Raw genomic sequence first — 13434 nt, 5'->3', positions numbered from 1 at the left:
CAGAGATGTTATCCCTGGGGGTATGGACATCAATGGAGGCATTGTTCCCACCCATCCAAGAGCAGGATCAGGGAGGGACAGGACAGAGACCGGGAATGTCCCAGGTGCCACACAGGCTGGCTTTGTCCTCCTCCTCCTCCTCCGTCTCTCTCCCTGCCCCAACCCAGACCTCCCCTGGCCCCTTCCTAGGTCCCTCCATAGCCTGGGGCAGTGCAGCTGTTGCAAGGGTGGGGTTCAGGATGGCCTTGGGCAGTTCTGCCAGAGAAAGGCGTCCCCTCTACGGGATAGTGCTCTTTGGAGCTGGGGCCTCTGCTCGGGTAAGCCCAGCCCTGCCTGCCCAACTTGTCTGCCTGTGGCACCCCTGTCTGGGGAACACCCTGTCTGGCCCTCGCACTAGGCCGGCCCCCTCCATGTGCCATCCAGACCCAGCCCAGCCTTAGCTGCCCCATGGAGATTTCCCAGCCCCACTCACATGGATGGGCCCCCAGGAGACAGAACAGGTTGTATATATAAATCAGTTCCCAAGAGGTGACCTCAAAGCCAGGACTCCTGGATTCAGGTCCCGGCTGGGCTAGTAGCTATGTGACCTGGGTGAGTCACTGCACCCTGGAGGCTTCTTTGGTCCCCTCTATAAAACGACAGTGTTGCCCATCTTCCCTAAGCTCCCGTTGGCCTTGTGCACCTGCCTCAGGGGAAGTAGAGACGCTGCGGGAGACTGACTTGGGGAGAAAAGAGCCCCCACCCCTGGGCTGCTGCCTCTCCTTCACCTCCAGCCTGAGCTTTGTCCCCAAGGCATGAGTGACAGCCACAGAAAACTAATGGAAATCTGCATCGCTGCAAGTGAAACTGATCTCCAGCTCCAGATCCAGTTTCTCCTCTCAGCCAGCCCCAGGCCTCCCTCACACCTGCTCTGGTCCCCTTTGTACGTTGGGCAGGAGCGCTGGCTGTCTTTCACACACCTCCTGCCCCATTCATGCCTTAAGCCCAGGGCACCGCCTCCCGCCTCCTGGCTGGGGCACTTCGCTGTAGGCTGGCCAGGCGGGCACCCCAGCACCCAGCCTTCTCCCCCTTCCTTTCACCTGGAAAGATAACAAGGAGGGGAGACCAGGGTGGGAAGCCAGAGGGCAGACGGGAGGCACCGTGTCCCATCAGATGCAGCCAAAAGATCTCAACATGGGGTTTTGGTTTTTTGCTGAAAAATGGATACACTCAGGGGGGCTTTTTGGAGGAGGGACAATGGATTTAGCCCAGCAGTGCCCATGAGCAGGTCCTGCCCTTCTCATCAGGGCTGATCAGAGCCATTCATTTACTTATTCGGCAAATATTTATTGATGTTGACTGCATGAGGTACCAGCTTAGGTGTTGAGGATACAGCTGTAAACAAAACAAAGCCCCTGTTTTCACAGAGTTTATATTCCTGCCTGGGGTTGAGGGAGACAGACACATGACAGATAAGATGTTTGTTGGCTAGGAGACCTCTCCTGTTTAGGAGAAAAATTTAAATGGGTAAAGGGATAAGGAGTGACCAGGTGATAGTTTAGATCTGGAGATCAGCAGGCCTCTTTGAGGAGGTGACATCTGAGAAGAGAGCCGAGTGGACTGCTGAGGGAAGACATCTTGGGCAGAGGGAACAGTGAATGCTGGGCCCTGAGTTAGGGAGAGCTCGGCATGTGGAGAGAAGAGCAGAGAGCCCACTGTGGCTGGAGCGGAGTGAATGGAGGGGAGGGTGGCTGGAGATGAGTCTGGAATCAGATCACACAGGGCCTTGTGGACCGGGGGAGTGACTCTGGACTTTATTCAGAGTGAGATAGGGTAAAGAAAACAGCCAGGGTGCCTCTTCTTTTGGTCACCTCCTCCTCACTGCCTCCCAGGATTAGGGAGAAGTTAAGAGCTGCATTTGGGGATCAGACAGACCTATGTTTACTCATCCATCCTTCCATCCATCCATCCATCCATCTTACCATCCATCCATTTATTCCACAAATATTTATTGCACACCTACTCTGTGCTTAGTGCTACCATTTCCTAGCTGGGTGACTTTGGGCAAGTGGCTTGTTTTCTTTATCCAGAAATTAGGGCCAGCAAGAATTCTTTCTTACTTCAGAGACTTGGGGGATGAAGCCAAAGTGCTTACATCGCTTAGCACAGCACCGGGCACGTAGTGAGCCCTTCACACGTACGTGGTTGCCGTTTGAGTAGTTGCTCATATTGACAAGCTCCCCGACACCAGCCTTCTCCCACCCACTCAGGGTGTCTAACCTGTGCCCACCCTACCCTAGGAGCTTTCCCAGAGGGTCATCTTCTCTGTGTTCTCAGAGCTTCCCTGTGCTCCTTTCCTTTCCCAAACTGCCCACCCCTGTGCCCTGCCCTCTGCTCTCTGCCTCCTGTCCCATGTTTGGTGCCGGAGCTTAAGAGAATGTTCTCACATTCCAATTTGCCCTCTTTATTTGTCAGCCTGCCTCTGTCTGCCCCAGCCCGTTGGGCCACGCATTCGCCACCCCCTCCAGAAAAGAGTTGTGCTGTCTTCTGTTCGGCCCCAGTTAGGGGCTCAAAAGCCAGAGACAGAAACTTCACTTTCAGGGAGCAAAACCTGGGAAGAGTCCAGGCCTTGAAGCCTTTTGGAGTCAGAGATGCTGAATAAATCCTGGGTCCAGTACATCCTTGCTGGGTTTTTGTTTGTTTTTTATTGAAGTATAGTCAGTTTACAATATTGTGTCAATTTCTGGTGTAATAGCATAATAGTTCATTCCTACATACACATACATGTATTCATTTTCATATTCTTTTTCATTATAGGTTACAAGATATTGAATATAGTTCCCTGTGCTATACAGTATAAACTTGTTATTTATCCATACATCCTGGCTGTTGATTCCTCCAAGTCACTCTGTGTCTCTGGGCCTCGGTTTCTTTATCTATAAAAGGGAACAATAATGCCTGCAGGTGCAGGGCTGTTGGTGGCTCAGAGGTCACCTGCATACAGCTCTGATATGAAGACCTGCTTCACAGGTCACTGTTGACGGTGGAGGAGTCACCCTCCCCACCTCAAGCCAGGGCCTGGGGTGTGAATCCCAGAAATTGTATTCAAGTGTGCATGCATTTTTGTCTGGGGGGAGGGTTCACTGCTTTTATCAGACTCTCCAAAGGCTCCTGAGCCGAAAAGATGGGAACGTGACCAAAACCTTAAAAGGAGCTGAAGTCAAGTCTAGAAATTGTTCATTCATTTTGTAAAAACTCAATTATTCAGACATGTTTTTGGTGCCTACTCTGTGCCAGGCCCTGGGGGGGAGTCAAAGACACACAGGGATCCCCCAACCCCTGATCAAGGTGCTTCCCTTTTAGCAGTGGAGACAAATCACAGGGGGTGACTGCACTTTACAGTTTATAGCTCCTCCTCTGGGTCATCTTCAGTGATCCTTTCTGCTCCCCTGTGGGAGAGGCCATTTTACAGGTGATAAAATTAAGACTCAAAAAAAAAAAAATTGAGACTCAGAGATGCTAAGTGACTGGCCCAAAATCACACAGCTGACAAGCCAGGAGTGACGGACTGAGAGTCCAGCACCCGTGCCTCCCTCCTGGCATGTCCACCAGCCCACCGGGATGGAAAGCCGCTTCCTTGGCCCGGGGTACAGGGGCTCCCCCTCCTTTCAGCCTTTAGCACCCTATAGCTGCTGCTGCCTCCTCCTCCTCCTCCTTCTCCAGGCCTCAGATGCTTGATGCAGCCCACCCACTGCCCCCTGCTATGGGAACCAGCAGGACCCTGGCCTGTAAGGGGTTCCTGTCTGATAACATTTAAAACCACTTGTGTTTTCTTCCTCTTCTTGTTGAGGGATGCAACCTCTGCTTGCTAGAAGAGGCAGGCTGGCTTTGGAGTCAACGATGTTGAAGAAGGGGTGGCTTGTGCTTGAGGTAGGATGGGTGGGGTGGTGAGAGATGGGGGGGGCCCTGGGGGGCATTTGCTGAGGGACCCTCCCTCCCCACCCAGCTTCTCCACCCGCCCCCTACACCCCCCACAACACACAGTCTTTTTGATGCTGCTGAGGATAAGCTGGGCCTCAGCCCACACGAAACTCTTCATACACACCTCCGGCTCCAGGCGGTCCCCAAGACCTCGTCAGGGGCTGGCCCTGTGCCTGGGTCCCAGCCCAGGGCGCTGGGCAGCAGTGAGGGGCAGGAGGCCCAGCATGCTCCAGTATTTATTTATTTATTTGGAAGGCCTAGCACTTACACACCCCGACTCTGATTTCCCCCAGGGCCGGGAGGAGGGGGACGCTGCTGCCTGGGCCTTTGATGTGAGGGAGTAGAGATGGTGAGATGGTGAGGTGGTGCTGTGGGGTGTGTGTTGGGGGGGTGTGGTTGCCCGGTGATGTCACTTCAGGAGCCCAAGGATGGAGGGTGCCATGGCCAGGCCCAGGGGTAACTAGAAGGAAAGAGGCAGCAGGCCCTTCTGGGCTGGACCCTTGGCCCACAGCTGGGCTGTACCCACCAGGGCCAATCATTCCCTTGAGTCTGGGAGCATCTACACCCTCCAAGGGAGGAAGGGAGAAGACAGCAGATTGAGGGAAGCAGGCAGGAAGTAGCCACCAAGGCCCCATGGGCAGGGCCCAGGCTCTAAACAACTCCATCCAATACCGCCCATCCCTTATCCCACAGAGAGGCCCGGAGGACAGTGACAGCCCCAAGGAGGTCAACGTCCAGGTCAGGGGCATCGAGGTATAGGCCCGAGACCTACTCAGAACCACAAGGACTCACCAAGATGGGCTCTGTTAAGCGGGTCCTCTTGTCTCCGCAGTATGTCTAGGGAAACCAAGAGGATGTGCGCTGCATGATGAGGGGTGCTTACTCGTAAGTGAATGAATGAATGAATGAATGAATGAATGCAGATGTTGGCACAGATGCAAAAACAGAAAGACAGGAGCACATCTAGCATATCAGCCATATTTACTCCTGAGTGTCTTCTATGTTCTAGGAATGAGTACATGAAACACAGGGAACCTGCCCCCCCGGCCCCCGCCCAGGGTCTATGGGAGGATGCGGGGATAAGGGAGAGCTAGAGCCTGGAGAGCCATTCTTTTTAGCTCTGTCATTAGAAATAATTTCAAATTTAGAAAAAGTTTCACAAGTAAAACTAGTACAAAGAGTGTGCCCTTATACATTTCACTCAGATCAACCTATTGTTAATATTTGATCCGATTTGCTTTATCATTCTTTATTTCTCTCTATAACTGTATGTATTTTTCCCTGAACAATTGGAGGGTAAGTTAATACATTGTGGCCCTTTATCTCTAAATATTTCAGCATGTGTTTCCTAAGAACAGGGGTAGTCTCTTCCTTAACCACACTACAGCTATCAGTTTCATTAATTTGCATCGATACAATATTTTGTCTAGTCTACCATCCACATTTCCATGTCCCAATTTTGATTGGACTTAATTCAGTTGAGCTAATAATATCCTTCCCAGGATTTTCTTCCCCCTACAGTTCACAGGAACCCAGGAGGTCACAGAGCTACAGAGAAGAGAGAAATAGTGACAGAGCTATGCAGAGCCAGCGGGCCAGAAAGGCAAGATGCCGAGGTGGGTGGAGGTGACCATGCAGGTGGGGGGATCCCAGGAGTCCCCAGCAGGTCAGAATTTCCTGGCTCTTCTCTCAGCTGACCTTGAGAGCACAAGAGGACAGCCCAGGCCTGGACCCCTCAGTCCTCCAGGGACAAGGTGCTTCCACTTTCTCAGGGACTCCGTTTTGAAAGTGCTTTGAAGGTCAGATCCCCAAGTCTCAGCTTCTGGGCAGGCTCCCAGGTACCTGGGAAAGCTTCTTCTTGCTTGGACATCTGAGGACCGTCAACACAGAAAACAGAAAAATCCTCCATTTCAAGGAGGTTTATAAAGCCACACAGCCGGCATCCCATAAATCTCACCTGCCACCCTCCCCAAGATGATGAGTGAGTGACCCACCACATCAGTTCTTCCAGATGTCCCAGCCGGCAAGTCCCAGGCTCAGGCAGGGCCACGGGTGCCAGCGACAAAGCGGTGTCCCAGTCTGAGGGAGCCTCTGGGATTTATGGGTCTCCAGGATTTATGGTGGGTGGAGTCTCTACCCAGAGTTTCCCTGGACAGCCCAAATCCTCCTTCCCCTCTGAGGACTCTTCTAGAAACAGCCCCCACATCCCTCTGATGGGCTCTGGCCCTCTCACCGCACTCCTGATCAGGCTCGAGCTGGGCCTTCCAGGGCAGGGCCCCTGCCTGTTTCCCTCCCTGCTGTAGCCCCATGCCTAGAACTATGCCCAGTACCTAGTAGGTATCAATAACATTTGTGGAACAAATGAACAGTTCTTCTTTCTATTCAGGAGACCAAAATAGCACTTGTATTTTGTGGCTCTAAGGCTCCACCAAACAAATCATTGGGTTGTTAATCCTCGGGTCTGAGGCTTTGCACAGTAGAAAGGGGGAGCACACATGCTCCATCCATTGGTTAAACCCACCTACTTCCAGGTACCACCTATTGGAAACATAAAAGGAGCTGGAGACAGAAAGCACAGTGGGGCAGAGAGGAGTCCCAGGAAGAAAAGTGACTACCTGGTCTTTACCCCTGATGAAGGTGCAGTGGGTGTAGCTTGTAGCAAGAAGACTCATGGTTTGACATCAAGAAGGACTTCGCAATATATTTTGGTGAATCTTGGATGGTTTCATTATTGATGTGTCCAGAGGCAGGGGGATGCCCAAGATGACTTCTTGATCCTCCCAGATGGTCCTCTGGGGCCTCCCAGGCCCAGTCAAGGCTCTGCCCACCAGGCGTGGGTGGCTGGACTGTGGATGGTTGGCTGGAGCCTGCATCCTTGGTGTGCGCCAACCCGGCCAAAGGTGCCCCACGCACTGCCTGGCCTGGGATAGTGTCCAGACTTGGTCCCCAGGGTCCTCCCACCCCTGCTGGACAGCGGCCTCTCCCAGTGACTCAGCCCTGACGTCGTGGGGCGAGCGGAAAGGCTGAGGGCGTGGGAGGTGGTTGCTCCCTCCCTCCTGTCCTCACCTCCCTGGGCTCAGTCCCCATAACCTCCTTCCCTCCCACCATCCCTACCCTCTCACCTCCTCGTGAGTTTCCCATGAGCCCGTGAGCTCAGGGCCATTGCCTTTGCCTGTGGACACATGCCTTCTGTGCCTGGGATGTGCCAGGCCACCGTGGCTCATGAAACCAAAGAAGCACAGTGTGAGAGGCCCTGGTCTGGATCCTGTGTCCCCTCTCCTCACCTTTAGCAGATGATGGGCCACCCACATTTCTTAGGTGACTGGGGCATTCTTGGTGCACACTGAGGCCTCTCTGATCTGCTCTCTACCCCATGCCCTCAAGGGCCTCCCTTAGGTGTGTGATCTCAGCTTTTTGATTTCCCCCAGATGGGAGAAGGGCCCTGGGATTTGCACTTTCCCCCACCCTGCAGACCAGAGCACTCAGGCCTCCAGCTCTGTCCTGCATGCACCCCGCCCAGCCGGCCCCCTCCTTCATCCCACTTCAAAGCCCAGAGCCAGCAGGAGCTAATTACATGCCCCCCACCCCCCTCGCTTGTTAAGTGTCATTAGCCCCAGTTTACAGATGAGGAAACTGAGACTAAGGAGGTGGAGGACGTCACCCACCTCTATCCCCACCCTAGCCCCTGAGTCAGGACTGGCACAAGGTCTGGGGACCCAGCCAAGACTCCCCTTCCTTGGAGAAGCCCAGGGCCCAGTGCCCATTCTAGCTCCCACTTCCTGCCTTTCCCTAGCCCTTCTCTCCTTCCCATGAAGCCAGCTGTGGGTTTGAGCTGACAGCTGTGGAGCCCCTGGGATGAGGTGGGCAGGGAGCCTCTCTGAAAGCTCACAGATGCAAAATGCAAATGAGCCCTCCAATTATTATAGAGTCAGGGCGGTGGCACTTTAGGTAATAGGACCTGGGGAGTGGAGGGACCCCCCACCTTCCTGCTCATCAGCTTGCCAGAGGCCCCCCCACCCCCCACTATGGGAAGAGGTTGGCGATGCTGTCACCCTGAATGGAGCTGGGCTGGGTGGGGCTGGGTGGGATGAGGTGGGGTGGGATCAGGGAGGGTGCTGACACTGGCAGGACTTCGGAGGGCACTGCGCTGATGCTGTCAGCTGGGATGGCCCTGCCCTCAGGGATGAGAGAGGAAGCCTGCATTTCAGCCCTCCTGGGGAAGGCAGAGGCTCCCTCCGTGGTCTGGGAGTGCGGCCAGCTCCTTGAGCCTGTTTGACTCAGCCAACTGGGGCCTAGTGGGCTGCGAGATCTTTGAGACTCCCCCCAACAGAGGAGGACAAGGCCATCCTTTTGACAGACAGGGAGACTGAGGTCCAGAGAGGGGAGTGATTTGTCTAACTGGAACTGCACAGTGTGGAGCAGACCATGGAGGATACAGTAAATGAGAGCAGGGCTCCTGAGGGAAAAGTGAAGGCCAGGAGTGGGGAGTGGATGAGAAGTATGGGGGCCGTAAGGGGAAAAAGCATTGCTCACAAAGCTGTCACCTTCTCCAGTGCTGGGATTCATGGTACATTTCTTTCATGGCTCCTTTGGACAGCCAGCATGGTGGGCCTCTGGCAGAAGATAAACACATATCTGCTCAGTAGCTGAGTTTTTCAGTGCTAATGACTCCATGAATGCTCAGGGGTTTAAACTGCAGCAAGAGAGATGGAGGGCAGATTTCAGGGAGAACTTTGTACTTTTGGGGATGAGAGCCTCTGAGATAAGTGCCTAACATAGGAGGCGGCACTCTGCCCTGTCTGGTACCCTGGGTTATTCTCTGGGGTGAGGGTGGGGGGATGCCTCTGGCATCCACTCCACAGGCGTCCCCCTCCACACTGTCCTCACCATGCAGTGAAAGGCGCATGGGCTTTGTCTGTCATCATGGGAAGATCCCACGTCTGGGAAAACTAGAAGTGACGTCACTGCAGCTTTGGACCAGGTGTGTGGCTGCCCCTTGCTGAGCCTTTGCACCTGCAGCTGCAAGGGTCTCAGCTGCGGTCTCGTGGGGCAGCTGTGGGAAGAGGCATAATCAGGAAGCAGAAGGAACCAGAATCGAACAGCCTGGCTCCCCTCCTCCCGTGTGTCCTCACCCGTCTCCCTGACAGGACTTTCCAGCCCAGGATGTGTCTCTTCAGGGTCCTTTGGCTTGGTGACTCCTTGTTAACGGTGAGGACTGGATGCAGTGACTTGGGGAGGAGAGAGGTCAGGGCTCCTGGCTCTGTGTGCCTCAGTGGGGGTGTCATAGCTTCTCTGAGCTCAGTCCCTTCTGTTTTCAAATGAAGGGCTAGGACCTGAACAGTGGCCTTTACAGAGGTAAAAGATTCCACGTTGTCAAATCCTGCATAGAAGGACAATCTGGGAGGCAGAGTTAAGCAGACTTGTTGAGGGTAAATCAAGGGTGGGGTCTGGCATGGGCCCGCTCTCAGCCAATATGCTCAGTTCCAGAGTCTGTGTCCCCTCCCCTGGGGAAATCCTCTCCCTCCTCAGCCCTCATCAGCAGAAGCTCAAGTTTTCCCTGGAACATGGCTTCTGTGTCTTATATTACTGCCCACCACCCTTCTAGAATATAAGACCTTCAAGGCAGGGACTGGTTTCTCTGGGACTGGTTGGCTGGCTCAGGTGTAAATATGGCAGAGGCTGAGTCTCATGTGTTCTGGGCTGTCACAACTCTCTTGGCTGTCCCCACCCTGCGGGAGTTTGGAGACTTCCCCCTAGAAGGCCTAGCTTCTTCCATTTGGTCTGGTGGACAGAGCTCTGGCCCTGGTTCTGATGTCAACCTATGTGCTCCAGGCCTTCACTAGAGCCCTGGGCCTGTTTCACCAGACCATCTCCAATGACCCTTCCAGTTTGAACATTACATTAAAATCTATGTTCAGAAACTCCTTTGGTCCCACAAACTACCCCACCCTTCTTTCATTCGTTTGCATACCTATTTGCATAAATCTGCAGGAGTATCTAACAATGTCTGTTTTTCTGTTGAGCTGCCTTTGCTTTGATTTCTGGTTTCATCTTTCCCCTAAGTAGTTCAGTTTTCCAGTTACAATGAGCCAGAGACCTGCCTGTGGAAGATGCAGAATCTAGTTGGAAAACGTGAAAGGGCAGCATCGTCCTGACATTCCTTTGGGATCTGTGAGGGGTTCTGAAGGTGAAATCCGCTGCCCAAGAGGTCTTGGAGAATCAGAGGAAGCCTGGTGAGATCAGCCTAGTGTGGTAACAGGGGACCACTCAGAATGTCCCCAGCCCTGTGATCCAGGAGGGAGTCCAGGAAACAGGGAGAGGGGCACACAGGGCCAGACCACCTCCAGCAGCTGGCATTCCAGGCGGCCTGCCTCCACTCATGCCGCTCCTACCCACCTTGGTCACCGAGGGCTGGCCCCTGGGGGAGGGCTGGGGGACTGAGTTACTTCAGGCTCCCCCTCCATCTCAAGGAATTAGAGCCTTCACCCCCATTGGTGGCCCAAGGGGGAAAGCTAAGGGGCAGGTTCTGAAACTGCGGGTGTGGGTCCGGAAAGATACTGGGATGCGTTCTTCAGGGGATGAGGCCAGGCCCAGTGAGCCTCTACATCCCATACTCCCACCCCATTGTGCTGGCCCTGCTTATGGAGCTTCTCTAGGCCACTCAGAGGGGATGCGTAGGGAACCCCTAGGTCCGAGCTCCTCTTTTCTTGCCCAGCACTCTGTCTCTTTGACTGGACACCATGGCTGTCTGGATGGAGCCCCTTGTGAGGGGAGAACAATCAATCCCCGAGCTTATCCTATTCACAGGCTTTGCATTCTGCTCGCAGGGAGCCCTCCAGAGTGACGGGGGAGACAGTGATCAATCTGATGGGGGAGGTAAGACACCAATGTACTCAGCATATAGTTCCAGGGAAAGACAGCAGAGTGTAGACAAAGTGAATACTGAAGGGCTGGGGCACAGAGGAAAGGGTGAATAGAATCTGGGTAGGAAGTCTCAGCAGACTGCCCGGTGGAGGGTGCAGGGGGAAAGGAGCCTGGAACCAAGGAGGGCAGCAGAAAGGGGTATTGCCTCAGAGTGGGGAAGGCTTAGGAGGAGGGGAGAGTGCAGGGGGATGAGAATCTGGAGCCGAGGAGGATGGGAGCTGAGGGAGGACAGTGCAGGGCTCCAAGGAGCTGCCCAAAGGACAGCAGAGAGCCCAGGAGAGAAGAGGAGGGGAGAGGGTGGGGAGCCAGGAAGGTGGTGCCTCAGTCCTGGGCAGAGGGGCTGAGGGGTGGAGGGAGGTCGCTGAGTCCTCACAGGGCAGCAGGAAGGATGGAAAGGATGCAGGGGCCCAGAGGCAGGCCTGGCCCAGAGCCCTGACCGCACTCCCCCTCCCTGGTGCCCATCCTGGCCCACCCTGGCTCTGCCCAAGGCCAGCCGCATCCTGGCCCCCAGCTCTCCCCAAGCAGAGCCAGGCCGAGCCGGTGCCCGGAGAGCAGGGTGCCGCAGCTGCTGTGAGGGTTCAGCGTGGAGCCTCGGTGGGGGTTGATGGGAGACTGCCAGGCGCCGCTTAATAGGATTTTAATTATACAGCTCCAGCAAGAATTTTTTCCCCCCTGGGCTTGGGCCCTCACAGATACCTCCATCTCCCCTCAGCATCTTCCCAGCCCTGGCAGCCCACTCTCCCAGGCCCCCGATGCCCGCCCCCACCCACCGTGGGGGACTCTGGCTATCTCCTGGGGGCCCAGGAAGGGCCTGGCACCTGCCCTCAGCAGTGGTGGGGAGGACACTGGCTCTTGGGGAGGGTCCTGCCGTGGACAGAGGAGGAGCCCCTCCAAGGTCAGCATCCAAGGCTGAGCGTGGCTAGAACTGATTTTGGGACTGGGTGGAGAGGCAGAACCTACCCTTCCACTCACTGTGGACTCAGTGTTCATTTTTCCAGAGTGATTGTGCTCCATGCCGGGCCTTTCCACAGTGAGTGTCTTATGTGATGCTTACAACAACTGCGGGAGGCAGGCAGGGCAGATAGAATGATAATCTCCATTTTATGGATGAGGAAACTGAGGCCCCAAGAGTTTAAGTGACTTGCCCAGGGACACAATGAGTAAGGAGTCTGGACTCCATACTGGACTCCACATTCTGGCTGTGACCCTGAGCTGCCATCCCCGTCCACCCCTCGCCCATGCCAGAAGGAGCTGCATGCAGGTCTCCTGTTTAGGAAGCTCTCCTCCACTCTGTCCGTCTGTCTCCCGCTTATCCTTCAGGCATGAGATGTTACCTCCCTCATGTGTGGGTTTCATGCTCCATAGCTCCCGCATTTTGCCACCATAACCCATCACACCATGCTGGATTGCCTGATTATCTGTCTGGCTTGCCATTAATCTGGGAGTTCTTTGACTCATCAAGACAAGCCTTCCTGATGCCCACTGATCAAGCGCTCAGAGCCTCCCCAACGAGAAGTGCTCAGTGAAATACCCCCAGACCTCTCCTACAGTTCGGTCGCCGGCCCCCACCCCCAGCCTCCCAATCAGGCCCATGTCGGCCACTGGTGTGGCAGAATGACCAGATGGACTTTCTTAGTGTCAGCTCTTTGTCTGAGTAAGGCATTTGTCTTTCTTTTTGGTCTTTATTATATTTTTAACACCTATTTCTTTTTTGTTTGAGAATAATTCTATTATTATTTTATATTTTTTGTTTTTGTTTTTAAATGGAGGTACTGGGGATTGAACCCAGGACCTCGTGCATGCTAAGCACACACTCTAATTTGTTCTTTTTCAAGAATTTTTTTTTGAGGGGGTCAGGCAATTAGGTTTATTTATTTGCTTAGTAGAGCTACTGGGGATTGAACCCGGGACCTCATGCATGCAAGGTACACACTCTACCACTGAGCTATACCCTCCCCCAGAGAATAATTTTAGATGTATAGTAAAGTTGAAAAGATTAAACAGAAAGTTGCCATACACTCAGTTTCCCCTGTTGTTAACAACCTATTACCAGGGTAACTTTGTCCCAGCCAAGAATCAAACATTTCTATTAACTAAACCCAACACTTTATTCCCATTTCACCATTTATTATATTTTTAAAAATTCCACAACAGCATTAGAAATTCAACGTATAATAAGGATCTCCCTTCACCCCTTCCTTCCAGGTCCTCCCATCCCAGGGGTAATTCCTCATGCCCCATTCTATGTAGACACCTTCTTCCTACCCCTTTTCACCAGAGAGTGGGTCTTGAGCTCTGGCAGTCAGCACGCTGCTCGCCCTCATCTTCTGAGTGACCAGATGACAGTGGTTCTTGCCCACCCTCTCCCCTGCTGCAGGGAATGCTGTCCTCCCCAATTCCTGCCCATTCCTCGAAGCTCTGCTTGAGCCAGGCTGCTTCCAGGTGGCTTTAAGGAGCTCCCAGCATCCCTTTCTCTCACTATCCACTCAACGCCTATGTCTCCCTCCTCTTGACCAGCAAACAGTCATGGGTGATGACAGAGCTCCCCAC

This window comes from Camelus bactrianus, chromosome 16 (assembly GCF_048773025.1).
Source record: "Camelus bactrianus isolate YW-2024 breed Bactrian camel chromosome 16, ASM4877302v1, whole genome shotgun sequence".
Lineage (NCBI taxonomy): Eukaryota > Metazoa > Chordata > Mammalia > Artiodactyla > Camelidae > Camelus > Camelus bactrianus.
The sequence above is the reverse complement of the archived record's forward strand: the minus strand, read 5'-3'. Positions refer to the sequence as shown.